Genomic DNA, 22406 nt, shown 5'->3' with positions numbered 1-22406 from the left:
TCTCGATGAAACATGTTAAAAGAAGTTTCTCGGGTTTTTGGGTTGAAAAAGGAAATTACATGGAGAATATGATGAAGAATATCTCTCTGAAGATTTGACTATATCAATTAGAGAGTTTGAAAGGCAACATACGCGTAAAAAAGAAACAAGGAGAATAAAATCTCAGGTAACTTGCAGAGAATAAAAATGACTTAATGCAAAGATATTATGGGGGTTTAATCAATATGTAAGGTATAGAAAGGTTTGTGGGAGTCACATAAACGATTGTATAGAGAGATTGGGGGAAATTTGGAGGGAAGCAGAGAACAAATCAGAGGTCGAGGAAAAGTTTGTTCTTGTTGCACCTCAAGAACACGAAGAACATAGGCCTGTTGAAGTCGGTCGCGAATTGCAGAGAGGAGTCACAAAAACCGTCGCTTCCGGATTAACTTGCAAAAGACATTCTGTAACTGAGTTATACTTTTGAATTATTCATTTGTAACAGCGAGTCTGCAACGCATATACAGCGTTGCAAATTAACTGTTTTATTTTTTTCACTGTAGATACCTTTTGAGCTATGAATAACTATATTAAGTGTGTTTTCGACATGAGGATCCCAACCCCAACACTGGGATGACGGAGGAAGCCATATTTCACGCTTGTGGTAATTCTAATTAATTCTTTTAAAACTTTTTGCATTAATTAAAATTAATTTATGACTTTTCTTAATTATTTGTGATCTTGTTTGATATGCCTATGTTTGGTCTTAAGAACTTTTAATGTTCCATTCTTATAGTTTACATCTAATATTTTAAAAATTTACCTTGACGAAGAATCAGAGTTAATATTTTATAATTATTTGAGCCATTATTGTCTAGAATTAATATTTGAACCACATGAATGAGTTGTATGGTGGAATCCCGAGTCTGATTTCCTCTTAATATTGTTATCACTTTTTACATATTTTCTAGTTAAGCTAGAATTATCTCTAAACTATAATCTTCACAAGTCTGAGTTGAACGAACTTTATTACCACTTTTCTACAACAACTTAAAATCATATTAATTTTTGGCGCCGCCAACGCAGACTTGTTTTTAGGTTAGGGTTTATATATTTTTTTAGATTTTGTTTTTATTTTTTCTATTTCATTTTACTTTGGGTATTTTTTTTTGTGCAGGTTTTGCTTGAATCTAAAGGTGGAAAGTTTGACTTTCCTAAAAGAGCAGAAAATCCAAGATTTTTTTCCAGGTTCTCTTTTTCTTTTCTTTTTTAGTTTTTCTTTTCTTTATTTCATTTTGGACTTGTATTTTCATTTTTGTTTGGTTGATTGTTTCTCTTTAGTGTTTTATTTATTATTATATACTCCCTCCGTTTCAAAAAGACTGTCCTCTATTCCGTTTCCGTCAGGTTCAAAATTGTTTCCAACTTTTGTTTATAGTCGTATTTTTCCATTGAACTCTCTAATATAACCTTAACTTTTTCATATTCATAATTCATTTTTAATGGGACCAATCTAAAATATTAAAGAAATTTGTATAATTAACGAAACAAATGTATCCTTCATTCCTTTTAAAAGACAATATATTTGGATCCAAAAATTAAATTCCATATAGAGTTTATACTCCATAAATTTGATATCTTTTAAGTTTCCTATTTACAATCCTCCTAACAATTTTAGGCAGTTTTTAATACTAGCATTTTTATTAAAATAGAATAGATAAACAATTAAGGTTATTCAAGTGTAATACTATGGTCTCCTTAATATTTTGACAAAGTCAAAGCGAACTGTCTTTTTGAAACGGAGGGAGTATAAATAAACACATGCACACACTGATTGCATCGTCTGGCACCGATTCTTATGAAAACTCGTGGGATAGTACGGTGAACCCTCTGGGTATTATCATCCGAAACACCACTAACCTCAGTCTTGTACCTTTGACCAGTCTTTGGCTGTAGGTATATTTTGTTGTGGTAACCCAGCTTACCTAAAATAGTGAGCCTTAGCATTTGCATGTGCACAAATTTTTGCTTAATCCAAGTGTATGGAAGAACTAAAAGAGACACTCCAGGTCAGTTTATTAATGAGAAACCTAGTAGTTTTATTCTAGGAAACAAGGATCTCGAATACCTTAATATAGAGAGCCCTATTTTTAGAAAATTCAGTTTTGAATGTTCGTCTCTTGGTGAGAAAAGTACCCCTAGTACTCCAACTGTAGCATCAATGACAACTATGCGAGATTACATGTACCCAACTAGGTCCAACCCCGATCGTGCATAAGGTTACCTACCACTATTACTAATTATGCGTTAAAACCTGGTACTATTTAGATGATCCTTGTATTCTTAGGGAGATATGATGAGAACCCATACTTTCATGTGAAGGACTTTGATAAAACTTGCGGAATAGTTAGGGTTGAAGACCTTAGTAATGAAGTTTTAAATCTTAGATTGTTTCCTTTTTCATTGAGAGTAAAGTAATTCATGGCTGCATAATTTACCATCAGAGTCCATAACAACATGAGATGAACTTACTGTTGCTTTCTTCCAGAAGTTTTACAAAAAACATAATGTAGGATCAGAATCTCGCAACGATAATATCTCAGCGAAATTATCAACAACACAACACAACATCGTCGCAGAACAATTTCAGAAATGATACGATAAATGACGTCAGCTAGGATTACGAGAAAGATGTGATTGTCCTGCGAAAATTAGAGAGCTTGCGAAATTAACATTTATAAGGTTGCGAGAATGTCGCAGACCATACCCGAAAATAAAGGACAGATTAGCTGTCATCCACTATGTATTTCCTTATAAATAGTCGTTCAAGTTGTAAAGAGGGGGAGAGATCTTTTTTGAGTAAGAAACAAGTAAATAGGAGAGAGAAAGTCTAGAGCAGAGGTGATTCTTGATTTCTTTACCTTTTCTTGTAAGAACATTCAAAGATTGATCAATAAAATTAAGAGTGTAAACCTAAACATGAGTTGATTAATAATGAAATCATATGAGGGGTGTAGTGTAGGATTTCCTGCAACTACATAATGGCGCTAGAAACAGGGACGTATTGAAGATTATTCTAAAAAAAAAGGTGAAAATTAATATTGAGATTGGTGAAGATTTAGAGTGATTGATTAAGAATTTTCCATAATTTCTTGCAATATTGTTAACATTGAAGAAATGGCTAGAAGAAAAAATACATCCGAACAACCGACTACTGTTAGAAGAAGCAAGAGAATTGCTGGGAGAGAAAAAAGTGAAATGGGAGAATCTACTAGAATGAGAAGTAATAGAGAAAATCAAATTCAAACACCAATTCAACAAACACTATCTCAATGGAGGAATACAGATTATGACAGGGTGAGTATACACACCTGGCAATCAAATTCGGCAGAAGAAGTAGAAGAAGAACAACAAAACAGAAACCATAGACAGGAAGAGAGAAATCAGGAAGTAGATGAAGAAATAATTCATGGAGATGCGGAAATTGGAGCGTTAGAAACATTTAGAAGAAGAATACATGAAGAAAGAAGAGCTGAGGCAGAAGAACGTGCAAATCTAACAAGGCAAAATCACGAATTAAGGATGGAGAATATAAAGACTACAGAATAGAAGATCGAGAAGTATTACAAAATCATATTCAAGATCGACTAGAAGAGAAATGAGGCGAAACTCACCCACAATCAATGTTGGAAACAATATTCAAGAAGAAATATCAAATCCTAATGAAGAATATCGCGAAAATAGAGATAGAGCTGATGATCGTTACGTTCCACAAAATGAAACTTTTGATGATGGGCAAAATGGTGGAAATCAAGAGAAGGGACAACTCCAGGGACGAAATGATCAAGATGGCGAAGAAAATCGGGAGGAAGGAAGAAAAATTTTACATGAAAGGGAAAATCAAAGAAATCAACAGACAATTGAAGAAGAAATTGAAAGACATTATGCTGAACAAGCACGTTTGATCTGCGAATGTGAAAGATTGAGAGACGAAATGGAAGAACAAGAGCTTCAGGAGACAATTCGCCAAAACAATCACGACAATCGAGAAAGAAGGTGTACACAAAACCGGAATAACGATAATCTCAATGAGGAGTATGATAGAGTACAGAGAATGGATGAAAGACAGCGAATGGAATTGATAAGAAATGAACAAAATCATGGAGGGGAAAATGAAAGGCAACATCATATGCGAATTCAAGATAGAGATGAGGAAGAGAATCGCAGAGAAGACGAGATGAGGATAATGAAGAAGAAGTGCAAAATTTCGCGAGAGAAGATAAATACGAACACAGAAGAAGAGAGGCGAAATTAAAAAGACCAATGGATCAAGATTCAGGTGTAAATCAACAAATCTTGAAAGAATTAGAAGAAATGAGAGGAATGCTAAATAATAGAGGAGAAGTAGGCAGAAGACAATTGGATGAAGCAATAGAAGAAGCTTCGAAAACTTCATTTACAAGGGAAGTACAATTAGGAGGAATATCACCGAAATGCAATTTGCCCGCATGAACCAGCATTTTTGATGGAACAACTTGTGCAATTCAACACATTAAAGCCTATGTGAGGTGCATGTTACAATGGGAAAATCATGATGCCGTATTGTGCAAATATTTCGCATCCATATTAACAGGAGAGGCGTTAAAACGGTTTGAAGGTCCACCAAAGAACACAATAACATCCTTCAATCATTTGAAGACTACATTCTTGGGGGCATATATAAGTAATAATTCCTCGCGACCTGGTATAGAAGATGTGTTTGGATTAAAACAAAGGATTGGCGAAAGTTTGAAGCACCTGACTAAAAGATGGAGAACTATGTGTAGCGAAATGGCTGGCCGTGTAGATGAGAGATATCTTATATTATCATTTATCAATTCTATGTTTGCAACAAACCTATTGTATGTCCAAATTTTCAGAGTCAAGAATACGATCACAATGACTGAATTGCGAGAACTTCAAGAAGAATACATTGCTCTAGAGGAAAGGAAAAAAGAAATGGAATCATATCCAGTTGCGAACACCAGCTCACAAACAGCGAATGCAAGCTTATTACCCAAGCTAATAAACACAGTAGCGAATATTTCGCAAGTACAACAAGAGAAGGTGACGAGTAACAATCAACAGAAACTGGTGGCTATGGGAAGCCGAGATCAAGAAGAGTATGAAAGAGAAAGAAATTTCTACAATCGTGGTGGAAATAACAAGATTCAAGAACTCGGTCAACCACAAGAAACTTATGGAGGTCAAAGACAAAACTATAATAGAGGACAAGGAGGTCACAAGGTAGTATGGGAAGAAATCAAGATGCCACCTCTAAATGCAAGTGTGGAGAAGATATGGGAAGCCATAATCTTGATGGAAAATATACCAACACCATGGAACATGGGAACGGAACCACCTCCAAACCACAGAAGCCATGAGTTTTGTTCTTATCATCATTTTCATGGACATACAACAAATGATTGTAGAAATGTAAAAAGAATTATTTTCAGAATGATAGATCAAGGAAAACTAAATGACTTTCTGGTAGGGCATCCACAATCTCAACCACTGCCACCACCACCAGATCATCACAAAGTGAATACGATGAAAAAGAAGGAAACATTCTTCATAAAAGTTGGTGCAAAAGCAAAAAATCTATTATGTCACTCTATCGTACATTCATATAAGACAATTGAAGATTTTCATGATAATGTTTTGAGTAGAGTGTTCACAAGAGATAATGATGGAAGAGAAATTATGAATATTGCGAAAATCTCGCCACTAGAGGAATGACAGACACAGATCATTTCTTTTACCGCAGAAGAAATTCCGGAAGGAGAAGAGGTGCATGACAATCCATTGGTAGTAAAATTAGAAATTAATCCAAAACCGAAAGATGATGAGGATGATGAAGCTGAAGATTCATGGGCAATTAATAGAATTCTAATCGATACTGGAAGCTCTATGAACATTTTATTTTATCATACTTATAAAACCATGGGTGGAAGAGATGATGATCTTATACCATCAACATATAAGATATATGGTTTTAATGGTACTGCTAACAAGCCTAAAGGGGAGGTTACTATGTGAATTCCATTGAAAGGAATATCTTCCGAAATCTTATTCTGTGTCGTTGATGTAGAATCACCCTACATTGCGTTAATTGGTCGACCTTGGCTACATGGGATTCTAGGTGTAGCTTCAACTTTCCACCAGTGCATCAAATTCCCTCACCCAGTGGTGTAGGAATCATAAAGGGAGATTGGGTTGAAGGAAAGAGGTGTTACGAAACTGAGATAGAATCTTGCGAAGGAAGAGAAAACAAGAAGGAAAACTGGCGACACAAAATCAAAGATACACAAAGAAGTGAGAGGTCGATGGTGGATGCAATCGAAAGGAAAGGAGAAGAGACGTTGCGAAACTAATGCTAGCTCAGAATAAAAATGATGAACATACCACTACCAAGGAAGCAGTAGCAGAAAATAATAAAAAAACAGAGGATGACAAAGGTAATAAAAACAAGAAATGTATGAATGATTAAGTTATTGCGATACTCTCGCAATAAGTAAAATTCTCAAAAATACATTTGATTGAATGGCAAAATTGAGATTGGGAAATTCAGATACAATATGATGATTTACGAGACCCTCGCAGAGATAATGAATTTTACAGAAGACAATCAGAGAAAAATGACAAAAAAAGGGGCAAACCTTTATGGCGTACACCCTAGTTCGCGAATGAAATTTCGCAAGAGGCAAATGTAAGACCTAAAGTACGTCATATAAGGGGGTACCTATTGCATGGCTCAGGGAAAGGCTACACCGCCACCGGAACCTGAGTCATGGAGATTTAGGTTCAATAAAGCCCATCCGGGAGAGGCACCTTGGATTCTAAGCTTAAGCATATGACTTAAGTTGGGCGACTAAGGTAATAAGGACTCTCCCAAGGAGTGCATATCTGATCAAGGCGCCGAGGTACACGGTTGAGTCAAGAGTGCCAAGGACGTTTGAAGCGTACTTTTCCATTCTTGACAAGTCTTGGCTTATACTGCATTCGGCCTGAAGAAAACCCCACTTAGGGTGCAGTCTCGTAACCATAAGCCCAATAGGTAAAAGGGATAAGAGGCTGCGAAAACAACTGGTTGTTGTTAAGACTGGATGGGAGGATCTAACCTTGTATGGTAGAAGTACGCCTCCTTGAAGGGGCAACCAGGGGGGAGATAAGGGAGGCACCCTCCATTAGGGAGATGATAAGTGTCTTAAGACGCAAATGTCATGAGGCTTTTTATTCGCAAGGATATTAAGGCTTGTCATATTTGTGCAACAATCCTGAAGATGCAATAATACAAAAGAAAAGGATAAGACGAGATAAATGGGTTTTCGCATGAAAGTGCGAAGACGTCCTGCGATTTCGTCGCAAGACGGCAATGTCATGGGGCTTCATTTTCGCAAGAATATTTAGGCCTGTCATATTGTCGCAATATTCCTGAAGAGGACATAATACAAAAGAAAAAGTTAAGGCAAAATCAATGGGTTTTTGCATGAAAGTGCAAGGACGTCCTGCGATTTTGTCGCAATGACAAGAGGTGGCATAATAAGACCTTTAATTAGGAAGGCAAAATAAGACCACACAGGAATGAGATTTTGAAAAGAATCAAAATTCACTTCGCATAAAATTGCGAAGTTATACATAATTAACCGCGAAATTGAGACATAAAATAAGAAAATTTCTATGAAATCTCTCATTTGGATTCAAATAACAAAGGCAAGTATGGGAATGTATGAAATTAGAAAATGTTATTTGTCTCCATATGATAGATTTACTCAAAGATTCAAGAATTAACGATTATATTGGTTAACTGTATTGCAAAGAAGAATTGTTTTAATGAATGCAGGTCAAAATGAAAGAAACACAAATATACTGTAATTGCAGGAAATCCTACACTACACCACTCATATGATTTCATTGTTGATCGACTCATTTTTAGGTCTACACTCTTAATTTTATTGATTAATTTTTGAATGTTCTTACAAGAAAGATAAATAAGTCAAGAATGATCTCCGCTTTGGACTTTCTCTCTCCTATTTACTTGATTCTTACTCAAAAAGATCTCTCTCCCTCTTTACAACTCGAATGATTATTTATAAGGAAATACATAGTGGATGACAGCTAATCTGTCCTTTATTTTCGGATGTGGTTTGCGACATTCTCGCAACCTTACAAATGTTAATTTCGCAAGATCTCTAATTTTCGCAAGACTATCACATTTTCTCATGGTCCTTGCTGAAGTCATTTCTGAAATTGTTCTGCGACGCTATTGTGCAATACCATTGATAATTTCGCTGAGACATAATTGTTGCGAGATTCTGATCCTACATCTTGCCTCTTCTCATATCTTCTCTGCAAAGTAGAGAATGATGTGAGAAATGCCGCAGCTGCTTATCTTTTCATATTCCACATTTATCACACGTACTCTCTCATCCATTTATTTCTTGACACGTCTTATGTAACCGCTCACATCTCTTCGTCTTAATGGTGTTTATTTCTTCGAGAAGTAAATTTTCTTTATATACTCTTCTCCCTCACTCTTTCCACTTTTCTTTTTACTTTCTCTTATATTTTTATTCTCTCATCTCTGCAACTCTGTCATTCTTCTGCAAATTCTACTGCTGTAATTTTTTCTTCCTTTAATTCTTTTACTTTCTATACATTCCCATATTCTATATTCAATCATGGCTCCAAGTGGTCATAGATATGAGAAGAATCTACAAGATGTCCAAAAATATCTTGCTAATAAAGGTCTTACACTCTCCCATTCCTGGTGTCAAATGCCAAATCAATTCTTTCTGTCAAGCTTTTCTCCAATCAAAATTGTGATGATCAATCAATCATAATTTCGCTAGGTCAAATTCTCGCAGGTCTCCCTATTCCTCTTTATAACCCAGACATTCCTTTATTTTATGAAATTCTCGCTCATCCGGGGTTTTCGCGAGCCATTTTCCAAATAAGTGGGGACTGCATCCGTCTGATGCTAAAGTTCGCTAATCGTGGTGCTGGTAGAGGATCTCTTTACTCCAAAGAACTTAGGGATCCAAAATTAGCAGACCTAGAGATAGTTGCTGAGAAATATACAGTGGAAAATTTCTTTGAAAACTACGAACTTATCTCCATGAAGAAAGAGAATACTCGCTGGGGTATTCGATTAAGAAGAAAAGATAACATTGATGAATCCAAAATTCTTATGCAAGATATTGACTGGCATTCTGGTAAAAACACAACTCCTCGCCAATCCAAAGATGACAAATAGTGTGTGTTTCCTTTAATGCTAAAGGGTCCTTACATTGCTGGATCAAACGTTCTTCCTGCGAATCTCGCTGCATATCAACCTTGGGTTTTCTCCTGGCCCGAGAAGGAGAAAGAGGTATACTTCTCCCCTTTAACTCATTTTATACTTCTTTATTGATTTTTACTATTCTTTTCGCTAACTCTTGCGATATTCCGCAGATCCAAAAACACAGATGAGGTAAGAAATTTTCTTTTATGACTTTAAATAGTACTGTTACTTCTATGCTTCCATTTCTTATTTCTATCTGTGTGTGAAGGTTATTGCTGAAGTAGAAGAATCTGTTGATGCTGCGAAGATTGGTGATAAAGGTACTCTTCGCAGGGAAAAATCAACTGGTCCTCCTCCAAAGAATAGAAAAGTTAGTTCTCCTTCTCCTTCAAATGTTCTTCCTAACGAAAGTTCTGAAAATGATAAGGGTGATGAAGATAACGATGATCTTGCTGCAACTGAAGATTCTCCACCTGAATCTTCTATGGTTAAGCTTTCTGGCCTCTTTTCTGATTCTCTACAAGGGATGGGAGATAACCTATTCGCAAATACCTTCAAAGCTCTCGCTACCCTTTGTGATGTCCCTTTACTGGATGGTGATAACTCTCTTCGCGGAGTTTCTAGATCAGTGACTCCCGACTTCTTGCATTCTCTCAATAGTGTGGTATACTTTTATCTTTTTACTTTTTCATTATTATAACTCAAAATCTCTTTCTATATTAATATTTTTTTATTTATTTTCGCAGGCTGGAAAAGCTTCTTTTGTTGTTGCCTCAGATCTAGAGAGAAGACGCGAAAATCTTGAAAAGAAGAATCTTCAATTTCGCAGAAAGAATGAGGACTTGGAAACTGAAGTTAAAAGTCTTCGCGAGAAAAATAGGCAATTAGAAATTGATTCTTCCTCATATAAGAATAAAATTTCTAGTCTTCAACAAGCCAATAATCAGCTTTACGGTATGTTGCTTTTCTCTTTTCTCTTTATTCATTCATGCTGTTGTTTTATCTTATTTAAATGATCCTTTTTGCAGACATTTATGGTCTTTCTGATGAAGCTACCCTTCTTCGCGTAAAATTTCCTTATGAAGTCCCGCAGCTGAACAACTAGACGCTTCATGACCGCTTGCTTATATTCATGGGGAACCTCATAATGAAACTGCAATAACAACTTTTTTATGTTCATCACAGACTCACAGTTCAACAACAAAAACGAAGAATTGATAATCGCATATGCATACCAGAATTTCCTCCCACATATTTTGTTCTGTTGTTGCAGGGATTTCCTTCCAACATAAATGTTTTATGCCAACCATATCACGGTCCAAATAGCCTAGGTAACTACTGAATTCATGGCCACCATCAGAATCCACCTCATGATCCCATTGGTCTTCCTCTGGGGGCACGTTGTAATCATCTTCTGCCATGACAAAAGCTGTGTAGGTACGTGCATCTCAGTTAGGAATTTGAGCTTATTTTGGAAAATATTAGCTAAACCTAACAGGATATGCTACATGTGTTACACCTCTTTTCTATTATATGAAAAGAAAACAAACATGAACTCATTGATGCATGTAACTTGAGGCTAAAACATCACTGCAACACACAAAATATCCTCATGAATATTGTGTTATCCACAAAGCGAAAGGTACCGGTTAAACGGTCTTATATAACTTTTTGTTACAAAAGCCAAGAGTACTAAAGCACCACACAATGATTATCCATTTTTAGCTTGAAGATGATAGTCAAATTGGCCAACTAGCAACATGGTATCATTAAAAGTGGCAACTTAAAATGCAGACGTTACAGGCTCGCCAAGTAACAGAGACTCAAATGATTAAATCTTGAGAAGCCTTATATATATATATATATATATATATATATATATATATATATATATATATATATATATATATATATATATATGATTGACACAACATCGTCCATCAAAGTAGAGTTATATCTAAATCAAACACAAACAATAACAAAAACCCGAGAAAACAATTAGCATCGTTAAGTTTTGTAAAACCTAACTAACTAGTAAAGCCTAACTAAGTAACATGAAAGAAAGATCCTTACGTAAATCTTATTATAGTTCATGCATGTAACTTAAGCCTAAAACAGTATTGTTATAACAAAATAAAATCACCTCTCATCGTCATTAACTTTTTCTTTGATACAACCGAATAAAAACCCTAGTGATGCTTTAACTAGTAAACCTATAAGATCTAACATCTGATTCCATGAGATCGAACAAAAAATCTAACATCAGTTTAGTATTCATTCGATAATGGGTTGTATAAATAATACCAAAAACAAAGATCGAGTCTGAAAAGGTAGGTTCCTTGTAAAGATTAGAGATAGTAAAAATAGAATAAAAACCCTAATCATGCTTTAACTAGTAAACATATAAGAAGTAATAAAATAAAAACCCTAATCATGCTTTAACTAGTAAACCTATAAGATCTAACATCTGATTCCATGAGATCGAATAAAAAATCTAACATCAATTTAATATTCGGTTGTAGAAATAATACCAACAACAAAGATCGAGTCTGAAGAGATAGGTTCCTTGTAAAGATTAGAGATAGTAGAAGAATTATGATTTCAAAGAGAGAATGAATCGAGTAATAAAAACTGAAAATGTAGATCGAACTCATCTTTTTATTTTTATTTTTGGAGTTTAACCAAACCATCATGCGGGAATTGATTTTCCTTTTGAAATCATCCCGCCAGTAAAATTCATTTTCATCGCACGCCAAACAAAAGATTTTTGGTGTTTTTCTTTTTTTATTTCCAAATTTTTGATGTGTGACCAATATGGTTAGTTTCCTTTATTTTATGAGAGAATATATCGTAGACAGTTATGATAAAATTGTTTCCCAAAATTTTCGAAATTTAGTTTCCTATCTCTAACCAACTCGAGAAAAGGCCATAGAAAAAATTACTTTCCTATTTCGAATAATATTTTCCTTAAATTTTTTAACCTGGGTTGTATCCTGTATTATTCTTGGTTTAGGGAGGAAACGTATGAATTATTAGTGGCACCTATGTAGTAAATGTATTCTTCTAATCATACAATATTTTTTTTAATAGGAAAGAATAAATATATTGATAAGCAAGCTTACATATTGTTTTTATCCTGTTGAATCAGAAGATTGATCCATACAGACAGATTATTAAACCAACAAAAGCAAATTGTTTGAGTTCTTGCATACTTTGCTATAGAGTCTGCAATATGATTTGCATCCCTATGGGCATAAGTGCAAACCCAAGAATCAAAATAACTTAATATAACTAATGCATCATGGAATAAATTATATGTTGTCCATTTAACTGTTGTAGCCTTCCATTCACAACTGCTATAACATTCTGACAATCTCCTTCCAAGTGAATTTTTCGCCATCCCTTACTGTGAGGCCATTGTACTGCTTCTAGGAGAGAATGCGCTTCAGCTTGCTCTGGATCAATGGCTAGAGATGCACCTCCTCGCAGTCCATGGTTGTTTCCTGCAGAATCTCTACAAATCAGTCCCCATCCTGATAATACAGTTTTATCAATATAGGAAGCATCAAAATTCAATTTGTATATATCATCTATAGGAGCCTTCCAGTTCTTATCAATTATTCTCAAAGCATTGTTGCTACTAGTTTGCATACTTTTAGCCCTTTTCCAGTCCTCAATCTGCCTGACAATATTGTTTATAACAATGTTACTGTTAAATGGCTTGTTTTCAAAAACTGTATCACATCTAGCCTTCCAGTTTAGCCACAAAATGAAACTGGCACTCTCATACAGACTAAAATCCTTGGGCATACCATTGTTTGCCTTTAGAAAGAAACCACTTATCCAATTTTGTAAGTCTAGACCCTGGAGGATAGTAGATAATATAGAGTCTACTGAATCCCATATATGTCTGACATGATGACAATCAAAGAACAGATGTTGAATAGTTTCAGGGTTACCATTACAAATAGCACATCTACTATCTTTATGTTTAGTGAACCTAGCAAGTCTATGTTTAGTAGTAATGCAACCATGTAGGAATTTCCATATAAAATACTGAATTCTGGGAGGTAGCTTATATCTCCAAAAGGATTTCCAGCAGATGTCTAAGTTGTTCTTAGTTGGCTTAGTAGCTAAGTTTTCATTCAAGATGGAATTGTAAGCAGATTTTATAGTAAACATTCCATTACTGGAAGGCTCCCATCTCAGCTTATCTTTACATGCAATAGGAATTCTTATGTCAGTAATCCTTTTAACAATATCTTCATTCAAAATATCAGAATTCCAAGACTTAGAGTCTTGGTCAATGAGCTGATTCACAATTTTCATATTAAAAGAGCTAAAATGACTATCTGGAGATCTGTGCATATTTGGAATCCAAGTATCTTTCCAAATTTGCACAGAAGTACCATCACCTATCTCCCATATGTGGTGTCTTTTAATTATATTCAAACCTGTGCATATGCCTTGCCAAATCCAAGACCTCTGTTTGTTCACAATATCAGTTAAAGGATTAACAACATGAAAATATTTTTCCTTCATAATAACAGCCGATGGTTCATCTGGATTGGTAATCAATCATACAGTAAGCTACTAAATATAAATAAACTAAACCCATCCATTTTCATGTTCATCATTTCCAGAAAACATAAAAATTCAGCGTGAATCATTCATCACATAAATGTCAACCTATCTATCAGCGTAAAAAGCATGCATCTAGTGCAGTACTTAAAAAATACGTAAACTAAAAGTTCACACATCAAAAACCCTGTTTAAAAAAGCAAAGAATTGTTAGATGAGCATTTATCCAAAAATCATCAATTTTTCTTCAACTTTTTTGATGGTGGTGTCTCTGCATGCAATGGATCAGGTTGTGACATTCTCGACGTGCCAAACCTTGTCTTCCTCTGGTGCGCAACTGAAAGTTGCAATGCCTTCTGCACAGTTAGTACATATAACCTTCTCTGCGCCTTTTTATTCTTCTGAGAAATCTTTTCAGAGGATGCGTGACTCCCGGAATGTGGATTGACTGCTAGGTGCTCCTCATTCAGTTTTTCACTGTCCAATTTCTTCTCAGAATCTAAAACTGGTCCTGGTTGCTCATGAGGTTTTCCATGTTGTGGAGTTTCCTGCAGCAAGAGATTAAATGTATTATATATATATATATATATTTTAAATCCAAGGAAAATTCGTCTGTCATGTGAATTCTCAACAAGAGACAGACAAAAGTCATTTTTTCAACAATGTAATAAAGCCAACTTCACTGAAGGCCGCGCATTTTTCACAGCTGACGCCCATAATAAAATCCGTAACCAAATATCAATTTTCAAATTTACACTATCTTTCATGTTCCATTTAGGTGTTAATATATTTCTATCTCGTACTTATTCTTTAATCAAACTGAATACACGATTTATGTAAAACTATTTATATACTTGATTAACAAAGCAAAAGAGCTAAGAAACTAACCTTGTCATCAGAGATGGAACAGTTATCTTTCGGCCATGCCACAAAACCATCTTTAGCTTCCCCTAATAACTTAAACTCACCACTTGGTTCGGTTAACACGAAAGATGGAACTATAACCTCCTGAATATTGACAGCATAACAGTTACTAGGAAGATCTTGTCCATGTATTTTCTGGTTAGGCACCATAGGTAAAATACTGCCTCTAGCAACGACGTTTCCCCTAGATCCATTCCAAAAGTCGTATTTTTCTTTCTGCGGAGATACGACATATGAACATCATATAAAAAGAAGATGCTATAATTAGCAATATAGATTTACGAAGAAAAAAATCAAAAAAAACATACTCCATTAGATGTCTTATCCAGATGTTCTGCCGTAGATGTGCATGACTTCTCTAAAGATATTGAAGGATTTGGTTGGGAATTACTGGTAGATTTCTGCATATGATTAGGAGACTGCTTCTTAGATCCATCAGAAGGGTTGCTACGTGAAGGTGACTTCCGAAGAGAAGTAGTTGGTTGTGAATTACTGGTAGGGTTCTGCATAAGATTAAAAAAGTTATTAGTTACTTTTGAAAGTTACACATGTTCCTATTTTTCTAGGTTCTCTAATTTACACTTGGATTGGTGATTCATATAATTGATAGACTGGTTTATGTATATTCTACTTACAAATCAAACAAGCCAAGCAACTAACCTTCTTAGCAGGCTCGGTAAACTGAACACCATAATTTGTCCAAGGAATCGCTTTTCCAAAAGTTTGCCCTAATGTTTCCATACCAGCAAATCGTACGGGTAGATAGAAATTCGGTTTTATTACTTCATCAATCAGGATTTTGTGGCAATCAACCTCCAACCCATCCTTTCCATGTAATTGTTGTTTTCCTGTTAACAGAAAAGCTCTACCTCTAGCAAGGACGTTTCCTTAGACAGCTCGTCAAAAAGGTTGCACCTTCTACCCTGCGGAAATATATGGCATATGAACATCTTCAAGCGAAAACTTCAAAACAAATTGAGATTTAAAATGCATGTAAAAATAAAACAGATACCGGAAAAACTGCTTTAGTTGTCGTGATCTTAGATTGGCTCCGACTAGGTGGATATTTTGATGTCACATCCAGAGTATGTTTCCCCGAATTTTGTTGACTTACCTGCACCAGTAGAGTAGTATTCCATATTCGGGTGACAAATATGCCAAATTCCACCGTGAATGCGAAGACACGGATGAATAGGTAACAAATATACAAGGTTCTCCAAAATACACCCTAGCATTTGTGATTCATATAGTAGTTGATAGCATATTTCAGACTCATATGGTCTTAAGATCATGTAACTGGTTTAAAACACATACCTTCGGAACTTTTTCAGATATTGCGATACGAGATTGGCTTCAGTTGAGTAGATCCGGTGATTTCACAGCCTCAGAATGTTTTGGTTGACTTTCCTGCATCAGAAAATTGAAATGAAAGTTGTACCTTGTTTTTGCAGTGAAACCATTTAAGCAAAATGCACAACTGACTCACAATCAAATAGCTAACCACATATCTCGTTCTATAAGGTTCTCTAAAATATACACTAACGTCTGTGATTCATATAACTGATAACATCTTCGTCTCTTATATCAAACAAAATATATATATAAAACCGGTTTGTGTAAAAACATATCCAATGAGTTAATAAAGCAAACAAGCATAGCAACCAACCTTTTGATCCAAGATGGTTTGATTTGATGGCCAACAAATTCAGCATCACCAACATCTTTTAAAGTTTTTATCCCAGAAGATGTGCCAAAGGGTAATTTGATGGTTTCATTTAGTACTTCACTAACCATGACGCTATAGCATGTAACCTCACCCGTCATTCCTGACTTCATTTTATAAGATACCTTCTTTGAAGAGTAAGCTCTACCAATGGCAACAATGTTGTCCTTTTCTCCAAACCAAAGTTTGCATCATGTGCCCTGCAGAAACACAAGGCGCATGAGAGATAGTAAATGGAAGATTCAAAATTTAAACGCGTTGGAAAACCATACATCAATGGTAACTTTTTCAGATGGCACATTCTGAGATTCCCCAGTGGATTAAGAAGACTAGGACTTCTTTTTTGATACTAAAGACGGCTGGGATTCAGTAGAAACGGTCGGCTTTTTAGTACAATGAGAGACCCGCTTCACGAACCCTTTGGTGCTTTCAGATGACTTCTGCGGACCGGATTTCCCATGTTTTTTTTGAAGTTGCTTAACTGATTCTGGACCTATGTTATTCTTAGATCGATTGGAGGCGTTGATAGGTCCTGCATCCTGTGATTGTAGTTGAACACATTGTTTGAAAAAATCAGATACTGTCTGCCAAATTTTTCAAAAAATTACACAATCTAATCAAAACTCGGTTCACTTACCTCTCCTCCAGACTTGCTGATAATGTTGCCCGCAATTTTCGCAATGTCGACTCCTTGAGATAACAAGTTATCTGTCAATCTCTGATACAAATTTTTAGTAGACTCTAATTCTTTCTCCTTAGCTTTCAGATTTTCACGCAGTTCATCATTCTCTTTCGAGTGTCTTGGTTTTCTTCCATTTGGAAAGTAAAGGGTTGCCGTCACTCCAAAGCCATCCCCCTTGACACGTCCACCCTTATCCGGGCCGATCACAACTGTTAGGGCATCCTCGTTATGACCAACCGTTAGAGTTCCCTCTCGAATCATCTTCCGCTTCTCTTCCTATTCAAATAATGTGTTAAATTCTGATTTAAACCTTGCGCAATCACGGTGCACTTACTTTGGTTAAAAACATGAGGACTGTAAAGTTTCTGTTTTCTCACAACTTCAGATGTCTTCTTCCTGACAAACTCGTCTGTAACAATTCCGTCTTTGTTTTCGCGTGCTCTTGCCCACATGAAGCACCGGTCTTCAAGATCTTCTTCGGCAACATTTCCGCTTTGGACCTAGTAGTTACCAGAAACAAGTAAGGATTTACATCCACACAGATATTAACTGTGTAAAACAGAAAACCTATTCCAAAGCGTCTAATGTGACAAAATTACAGATTGGTGTAAGAGGACACATCCCTATACCGTTTTAAGTTTCTGCATATATGAGACACGCAACACGACATACAAAAAAGAAGTATCTGATATGGCCAGTTTTACTGTGCAGTGTATAATAAATAAGACAACAGACTTACTAATTTTAGTTTTAATCCCGAGTATCCTCCTCGTCCCGTCCGATGTGGGAACTTGGATTGTGATATTGCCTTTTTCCCCTCCCCGAATTTTTCTTGCAGAGGAAATAAAAATAATTTCATTAGTATGCTGGGATAGACAATAAGAACGAAACACAAAATCAGAAAAAGCAATGTGTATTCCATACCTTAAATATAGCCGAGTTTAGTACATGATTAAGGTAATTGTCCCAGTTCTCTTGGTCCATTACCGTTTCGTACTTTTTGGGGAAAGTTCTTAGTTTGTGCGGCATTTCCAGGAAGGGTTTTACATGATTGTTGTACAATTTCCTTCTGAAGTCCCGCCGCTGAACAGGTAGACGCTTCATGAACACTCGCTTCAGCTCATGGGGCACCTCATAATGAAGCTGCAATAACATCTAATGTATGTTAATCACAGACTCACAGTTAGACAACAAAAACGACGAATTGTTAACCGCATACGCATACCATAATTTTCTCCCACATATTTTCTTTTGTTGTTGAAGGGACTTCCTTCCAACATAAATGTTTTATGCCAACCATATCACAGACCAAATAGCCTAGGTAACTACTGAATTCAATTTTATGGGTACCAATAGGCTGGAACATTTTGTCAAATTCAATATACCTTCTTTTAGCATCTGTTATCGAGAAGTCTCTATGGAGATTCAACATTCTTGTCATTCCCCTCTCTTTTATGATAAGTTCTGTAGAGTCTTCTTGTTGTGGCTGCTTTTCTGCTTCTGGAGCATTTTCCAATTCTTTTTCTTCTAACACCTTCAAATCATCATTTTCAGAATCTTCTGACTCTGGAAATAACCGAGGCAACATATGAAACCATGTGATGTTTAAGTAGAAACAAGTAAGTACAAGGTTTCGCACATTACCTGTTAATTATTCAAATCTAGAAGTGTGGAGCATATCTCCACCATCATCGTCATCTGATTGTACAATTTCATCATGACTCTCATCTAAATCCACCGTTTCTTCATCAGAATCCCCCTCAACATCTGATTCCCTCCATTGGTCGTAATCATCATCTTCTGCCATGACAAAAGTTGTGTAGGTACGTGCATCTCAGTTAGGAATTTGAGCTTATTTTAGAAAATATTAGCTAAACCTAACAGGATAGGCAACATGTGTTACACCTATTTTCTATTATATGAAAAGAAAACAAACATGAACTCCGTGATGCATGTAACTTGAGGCTAAAACATCACTGTAACACACAAAATCTCCTCATGATTATTGTGTTATCCACAAAGTGAAAGGTACCGGTTAAACGGTCTTATATAACTTTTTGTTACAAAAGCCAAGAGCACTAAAGTACCATATAATGATTATCCATTTTTAGCTTGAAGATATAGTAAAATTGGCCAACCAGCAACATGGTATTATTAAAAGTGGCAACTTAAAATACAGACGTTACAGGCTCGCCAAGTAACAGAGACTCAAATGATTAAATCTTAAAAAGCCTTGTATATAAATATGATTGACACAACATCGTCGATCAAAGTAGAGTTATTAACTCTCAATCAAAATCCAACCCAAACAATAACAAAAACCCTAGAAAAAAATTAACATCGTTAAGTTTTTTATTTATTTTTTATTATGTAAAACCTAACTAACTAGTATATCCTAACTAAGTAACATGAAAGAAAGATCCTTACCTAAATCTTATAATAGTTCATGCATGTAACTTAAGCTTAAAATATTATTGTTGTAACAAAATGAAATCACATCTCATCGTACAACCCGTGATTGTCATTAACTTGTTCTTTGATACAGCCAAATAAAAACCCTAATCATGCTTTAACAAGTAAACCTATAAGATCCAACATCTGATTCCATGAGATCAAACAAAAAATCTAACATAAATTTAATATTCGTTCGATAATGGGTTGTAGAAATATTACCAGCAACAAAGATCGAGTTTAAAGAGGTAGATTCCTTGTAAAGATTAGAGATAGTAATAGAATAAAAACCCTACTCATGCTTTAACTAGTAAACCTATAAGAAGTGATAGAATAAAAACCCTAATCATGATTTAACTAGTAAACCTATAAGATCTAACATCTGATTCCATGAGATCGAACATAAAATCTAACATCAATTTAATATTCATTCGATAATGGGTTGTAGAAATAATACCAACAACAAAGATCGAGTCTGAAGAGGTAGGTTCATTGTAAAGATTAGAGACGATAGTAGTAGAATTATGATTTCATAGAGAGAATGAATCGAGTAACAAAAACTGAAAAAGTAGATCGAACTCATCTTTCTTTTTCTTTTTGGAATTTAACCAAACCATCAGGCAGGAATTGATTTTCCTTTTGAAATCATCCCGCCCAGTAAAATCCATTTTCATCACCCGCCAAACAAAAGATTTTTGGTATTTTTCTTTTTTTATTTCCAAATTTTTGATGCGTAACCAATATCGTTAGTTTTCTTATTTTATGAGAGAATATATCGTAGACAGTTATGAAAAAATTGTTTCCCAAAATTTTCGAAATTTTGTTTCCTATCTCTAACCAACTCGAGAAGAGGCTATAGAAAAAAAGTACTTTCCTATTTCGAATAATATTTACTTTAATAATTTTAAGCTGGGTTGTCTCCTGTATTATTCTTGGTCTAGGGAGGAAACATATGAATTATTAGTGGCACCTATGTAGGAAACGTATTATTCTAATCATACAATAAGCTAATAAAGATAAATAAACTAAACCCATCCATTTTCATGTTCATCATTTCCAGAAAACATAAAGTTCAACGTGAATCATTCATCACATAAATGTCAACCTATCTATCAGCGTAAAAAGCCTCCATCTAGTGCAGTACTTAAAAAATAAATAAAACCACCACTGAAAACAAAATTGTCATCAAAAACCATGTTTAAAAAGCAAAGAACTTGTTAGATGAGTCTGGTTCTTTGTCAGATTAGTCTGGTTCCTCATTCTCATCCAATTCCACGCAAAGATCATTATCATTAACATCGTCATATAGCAGTACTTTACTTTCAATAGCACTTTACTTGTTCAAACTCGTATTTTTGTTTAAAGTATTGGCAAGGAGATAATAAGATCATACCTAAAGTGATAAATTGATTCTTATTGTTTACAGGGGGGAAAACTGTATTTTTCTACATTTCCTCCATTCTTTCAGCTAATTATATTTATTTTTCCAAATGAATGCACACCTCATAAATAAATAAATTTGCAAGAGTATATTGCATTCTGTAAACTCTATGAACTTGTAAATAATTATCTTATTTATTTCGTGATTCCAATACCTAAATAATAAAAGAATTCATAAACATCACCTTCTTTTAAATGACAAAATTAGCAAACGAAACAAGAAACGAGAACAACTTTCAAACCGTCCACAAAATGAAATCGATAAATCAAACCATGTCATCAAAAAAAAACATATCAAATGAACCATCCCCCATCTTCAAACAATTCTTTCTTGCAATGATGAGGTAAACCTGACCACTCCAACCAGTAGGCTTGGGTGCCTTGTCATCCTCAGATTTATCATTTTCTGCTTCATCAGGCTCCACATGCTTGTTAACTTTTGGATTATCTTCCATATCCGGAACATCGGGACGATCTTCATCAATAATTTCAAAAATAGAAGCAGGAGCATCATCATTTACAGTAGGAACATCAGCATAAGAAGGAACATCAGCATCCTCAACGCTACTGATTACAACGTCCAGAGGAACACCAGGAATAACATCAGCATAAATAGGAACATCATCATTTTCAACACTACTGACAACAGAACTAATTACAGCGTCGATAGGAACACCAGGAACAATAGTTATTCCGTCCACAGTAATGATAATCCTCAATTTACGAGGACCAGCCATCAGTCGAGGACATTTTTGGATCCTCTCTTCAGTTTCATCTCTACAGTCCCTCTTAGCAGAACTCATTTTTTCCTCTTAATACTCTATGTTAATTTTTTCTATGCCATCATTATCTTAAATCACCTATTCTTTGGTATTCACATCGAATATTCTATCAATATAAGGAGATACGGAATGAATATTTTCATGTTTATTTAATTTCCTTTTTAATCTAATATACATAACGAACATAACAAACTAAAATAAATTATGATCTCATGAGATATATGGAATGAATATTTTCATATTTATCTAATTTCCTTTTTAATTTAATTACCTAGGTCAGTTGGGGTGGCCCGGCCGGCTGGACCATAGGTGCAACGCAAAAAAAGGAAAAAACCAAATGTTGGCTAGTTAAACAATGACCCAACATTTAGCGGCAACACTTTCATGTTGATGCACGAAATTGAACATTTCAACATAGAAAAAAATTCAAACACCAAAACAAAAACAAAAAAATACAAGGAAAAAAAAAAGCAACATAAATAACCCAAGGAATAAATTGTACATTTCAGCATAGAAAAAAAT

The sequence above is a fragment of the Papaver somniferum genome, chromosome 9 (genome assembly GCF_003573695.1).
Source record: "Papaver somniferum cultivar HN1 chromosome 9, ASM357369v1, whole genome shotgun sequence".
NCBI classification, from domain to species: domain Eukaryota; kingdom Viridiplantae; phylum Streptophyta; class Magnoliopsida; order Ranunculales; family Papaveraceae; genus Papaver; species Papaver somniferum.
This window is presented reverse-complemented; position numbering follows the sequence as displayed.